Raw genomic sequence first — 6,015 nt, forward strand, 5'->3', positions numbered from 1 at the left:
ATGCCTTCCGGGGCATCCCCAAGGTTTGACTTTTTGGTGTCCTTGGATTATCTTGGAGGTGCCATGGGCATCCCCAAGCTTAGGCTCTTGCCACTCCTTGTTCCATGATCCATCAAAAGAATTCACCCAAAACTTGAAAACTTCACAACACAAAACTCAAAATAGAAAACTCGTGAGCTCCGTTAGCGAAAGAAAACAAAAGACCACTTTATGGTACTGTAATGAACTCATTCTTGATTTATATTGGTGTTAAACCTACTGTATTCCAACTTATCTATGTATTATAAACTATTTTACTAGCCATAGATTCATCAAAATAAGCAAACAACACACGAAAAACAGAATCTGTCAAAAACAGAACAGTCTGTAGTAATCTGTAGCTAGCGCAAGATCTGGAACCCCAAAAATTCTAAAATAAATTGCTGGACGTGAGGAATTTATCTATTAATCATCTTCAAAAAGAATTAACTAAATAGCACTCTCCAAATAAGAATGAAATCAGTTCTCGTGAGCGCTAAAGTTTCTGTTTTTTTACAGCAAGTTCAACAAGACTTTCCGCAAGTCTTCCCAACGGTTCTACTTGGCACAAACACTAATTAAACACAAAAAACACAACCAAAACAGAGGATAAATAATTTATTTATTACTAAACAGGAGCAAAAACCAAGGAATAAAAATAAAATCGGGTTGCCTCCCAACAAGCGCTATCGTTTAATGCCCCTAGCTAGGCATAAAAGAGAGCATAGATCTAGGTATTGCCATCTTTGGTAGGCAATCCATAAGTGGCTCTCATGATAGTTTCATATGGCAATTTTATTTTCTTTCTAGGAAAGTGTTCCATGCCCTTTTTTAGTGGAAATTGAAATCTAATATTCCCTTCCTTCATATCAATAATCGCACCAACCGTTCTAAGGAAAGGTCTACCAAGAATAATAGGGCAAGAAGGATTGCAATCTATATCAAGAACAATGAAATCTACGGGCACATAATTCCTATTTTCAAAAATAAGAACATCATTAATCCTTCCCATAGGTTTCTTTACAGTGGAATCCGCAAGATGCAAGTTTAGAGAGTAATCATCAAAATTACGGAAATCTAGCAAATCACACAAAGTCTTGGGAATAGTGGAGACACTAGCACCAAATCACACAAAGCATAAAACTCATGATCTTTAATTTTAATTTTAATAGTTGTTTCCCACTCATCATAGAGTTTTCTAGGGATAGAAACTTTCAACTCAAGTTTTTCTTCATAAGATTGCATCAAGGCATCAACAATATGTTCGGTGAAGGCTTTCTTTTGACTATAAGCATGTGGAGAATTTAGCACGGATTGCAACAAGGAAATAAAATCAATTAAAGAGCAACTTTCATAATTAAGTTCCTTGAAATCCAATATAGTGGGTTTAGCAACATCTAGATTTCTATTTCTTTCAATCCCACTTTCATCAATTTCATCATAAAGATCTAAATACTCCAGATTTTTAGAACGCCTTCTAGGTAAAGGAAGATCATATTCAGTTTCATCAAGATTCATATTGCAAAACAAAGATTTAATAGGTTACACATCAATAACTTTTAGATCTTCATCTTGATTTTCATAGGAATTGGAAGAACACGCTTTAATAAATGCATCTTTGGAAGCACGCATCCTAGCGGTTCTTTTCTTGCACTCATAAATGGAAATTCTCATGGCTTTGAGAGACTCATTGATATCATGCTTAGGAGGAATAGATCTAAGCTTTAAAGAATCAATCTCAAGAGAAATTCTATCAACGTTCCTAGCCAAATCATCAACTTTAAGCAATTTCTCTTCAAGCAAAGCATTAAAATTCTTTTGTGAATTCATAAACTCTTTAACACTATTCTCAAATTCAGAGGGTATCTTATTATAATTTCCATAAGAGTTGTTGTAGGAATTCCTATAATTATTAGAAGGATTACTAGGATATGGCCTAGGATTAAAATTCCCTCTATAAGCGTTGTTACCAAAATTATTCCTACCAACAATTGACAGAAGGTTTCACTAGTGGCTTCCATATAGGCATCACGTCCGTTGTAGGAATTCCCATAATTATTCTACGGTGGGTGAACAAATTACTATTGAGCAATTGACAGAATTGAGCATAGTTACGAGAATATCTAGGCATGATCATGTATATAGGCATCACGTCCGTGACAAGTATATTGAAACGATTCTGCATCTACTACTATTACTCACTCATCGACCGCTATCCAGCATGCATCTAGAGTATTAAGTTAAAAACAGAGTAACGCCTTAAGCAAGATGACATGATGTAGAGAGATAAATTCATGCAATATGAAATAAACCCCATCTTGTTATCCTCGATGGCAACGATACAATACGTGTCTTGTTGCCCCTTCTGTCACTGGGTAAGGACACTGCAAGATCGAACCCAAAGCTAAGCACTTCTCCCATGGCAAGAACTACCAATCTAGTTGGCCAAACCAAACAGATAATTCGAAGAGACTTGCAAAGATAACCAATCATACATAAAAGAATTCAGAGAAGATTCAAATATTATTCATAGATAGACTTGATCATAAACCCACAATTCATCGGTCTCAACAAACACACCGCAAAAAGAAGATTACATCAAATAGATCTCCACAAGAGAGGGGGAGAACTTTGTATTGAGATTCAAAGAGAGAGAAGAAGTCATCTAGCTACTAACTATGGACCCGAAGGTCTGAGGTAAACTACTCACACTTCATCGGAGAGGCTAGGATGATGTAGAAGCCCTCCGTGATGACGGCCCTCTTCTGGCGGAGCTCCGGAACATGCCCCAAGATGGGATCTCATGGATACAGAAAGTTGCGGCGGTGGAATTAGATTTTTGACTCCTGTTCTGATCGTTTGGTGGTACGTGTGTATATATAGGAGGAAGAAGTACGCCGAAGGAGCAACGAGGGGCCCACGAGGCAGGGGGCGCGCCCCCCACCCTCGTGACCGCCTCTTTTGTTCCTTGGAGCAGGGTCCAAGTCTCCTAGATCACGTTCGGTGAGAAAATCACGTTCCCAAAGATTTTATTCCGTTTGGACTCTGTTTGATATTCCGTTTCTTCGAAACACTGAAATAAGCAAAAAACAGCAATTCTGGGCTGGGCCTCCGGTTAATAGATTAGTTCCAAAAATAATATAAAAGTGGAAAATAACCCTCGCTACTACTAAGTTGATAGCAGTAGCGCTGGTTTTTACCCCTCGCTACTACTAAACGGTCTCTACCGTGCCCCTGGGCCATGCCATAGTAGTAGTGAGGGTTATAAACCCGCGCTACTACTAAGTTTTTACCCCTCGCTACTACTAAGAGGTCTCAACCGTGCCCCTCCGGGACATGCCATAGTAGTAGCGAGGGGTAAAATCCCTCGCTACTACTAAAGGTCCCATTTTGAAACTCTACCCCCCCCCCCCCCGTGGATCGCCTTTTCGGTTTTGTAAAAAGCAAAAGAAAATGATAAAAACTTCAAAAATTAAAATCCTTCGAGATGTAGTTATGTTACTACATCTACTAGTTAGGAAAATTTTAAAACTTAAATTTGGACATGTTTTGCAAAAAGTGTAGGGAAAATGTAAAACTGCTATAACTTTTGCATACGATGTTAGAAAAAACGTATAATATATCAAAATGTTTCAAAAATTAAAATCCTTCGAGATGTAGTTATGTTACTACATCTACTAGTTAGGAAAATTTAAAAACTTAAATTTGGACATGTTTTGCAAAAAGTGTGGGGAAAATGTAAAACAGCTATAACTTTTGCATACGATGTTAGAAAAAAACGTATAATATATCAAAATGTTTTAAAAATTAAAATCCTTCGAGATGTAGTTATGTTACTACATCTACTAGTGAGGAAAATTTAAAAACTTAAATTTGGACATGTTTTGCAAAAAGTGTAGGGAAAATGTAAAACGGCTATAACTTTTGCATACGATGTCAGAAAAAAACGTATAATATATCAAAATGTTCAGCACGAAAATCCGCATACGATGGAGACGGCCTATGGCCTGTTTGCAAATTTTTAGAATCCTTAAATTCTAAAAGGAAAAAAGTTATGCTCAAATTTTAGTTTTTTTTATTTTGGTCAAATCTGGTCAAACTGTGGTCAAACTTCTTATTCAAGAAGTATTAGTGTTACTAAATAATTATTCAAGAATATTAGTGTTACTAAATAATTATTTCAGTTTTTTGGAATTTTGGTCAAATCTGGTCAAACTGTGGTCAAACTTTGGTCAAAATGTGGTCAAACTCCTTATTCAAGAAATATTAGTGTTATTAAATAATTATTGTTTTTAGAACAATAGTTTTAAACTCAAACAACGAAATGTGTGACTTCATACTCAAGCTAAACTCCCGAGGGTTAATAGGATTGACATCTTACTATTGTCAGGAAAACAACAAGTGCAGACTTGGAATCGAGGGAGAATAGAACCTGGAAGTTAAGCGTGCTCAGGCTGGAGTAGTGAGAGGATGGGTGACCGTCCGGGAAGTTAGATGATTTGGAATGATGAGGGGTGATTAGAGATTAAATTGAGCAGTGATGAGGGTGATTAGAGATTAGAGGTTAAAATAATTCAGAAATTTGAAAATTCACGCAAAAAATTCGAAAAAAAATTCCGCGGGTTAGTAGTAGCGCGGGTTTTTACCCACGCTACTACTAACGGACGTAGTAGTAGCGCGGGTGGCACCCGCGCTGCTGCTATACGTTAGCTGTAGCGCCGCCCCCGCGCTGCTAATAGGCCCAAAACCCGCGCTGCTGCTAGGCTTTTCCCTAGTAGTGAAGAGAGGGGGAGAACTTTGTATTGAGATTCAAAGAGAGAGAAGAAGCCATCTAGCTACTAACTATGGACCCGAAGGTCTGAGGTAAACTACTCACACTTCATCGGAGAGGCTATGATGATGTAGAAGCCCTCTGTGATGACGGACCTCTTCCGGCGGAGCTCCGGAACAGGCCCCAAGATGGGATCTCGTGGATACAGAAATTTGCGGCGGTGGAATTAGGTTTTTGGCTCCTCTTCTGATCGTTTGGGGGTATGTGTGTATATATAGGAGGAAGAAGTACGCCGGAGGAGCACCGAGGGGCCCATGAGGCAGGGGGCGCGCCCTAGGGGGGCGCCCCCGACCCTCGTGACCGCCTCTTTTGTTCCTTGGAGCAGGGTCCAAGTCTCCTGGATCACGTTCGGTGAGAAAATCATGTTCTCGAAGATTTTATTCCGTTTGGACTCCGTTTGATATTCCGTTTCTTCGAAACACTGAAATAGGCAAAAAACAGCAATTCTGGGCTGGGCCTCCGGTTAATAGGTTAGTCCCAAAAATAATATAGAAGTGGAAAATAAATCCCAATATAGTCCAAAACAGTAGATAATGTAACATGGAGCAATCAAAAAATATAGATACGTTGGAGACGTATCAACTATTGATGTGTATTTTACTAGTGTTCGTAGCAACCCCTCGGAATTTGATACTGGTTCAGTTTCTAAGAGTAGTAACTCGAAATGGGAGTTGCAGAATGAACAGAAACTAGTTAAGGGTGAAGTGACGACGTGTGTTGGAAATAGTTCCAAGATTGATATGATCATCATCGCACACTCCCTGTACTTTCGGGATTAGTGTTGAACCTAAATAAGTGTTATTTGGTGTTTGCGTTGAGCATGAATATGATTTGATCATGTTTATTACAATATGGTTATTCATTTAAGTTAGAGAATAATTGTTGTTCTGTTTACATGAATAAAACCTTATATGGTTACACACCCAATGAAAATGGTTTGTTGGATCTCGATCGTAGTGATACACATATTCATAATATTGAAGCCAAAAGATCCAAAGTTAATAATGATAGTGCAACTTATTTGTGGCACTGTTGTTTAGGTCATATTGGTGTAAAGTGCATGAAGAAACTTCATGCTGATGGGCTTTTGTAATCACATGATTACGAATCACTTGATGCTTGCGAACCATGCCTCTTGGGCAAGATGACTAAAACGCCGTTCTCCA

The sequence above is a fragment of the Triticum urartu genome, chromosome 6 (assembly GCF_003073215.2).
Source record: "Triticum urartu cultivar G1812 chromosome 6, Tu2.1, whole genome shotgun sequence".
In the NCBI taxonomy this organism is placed as follows: Eukaryota; Viridiplantae; Streptophyta; class Magnoliopsida; order Poales; family Poaceae; genus Triticum; species Triticum urartu.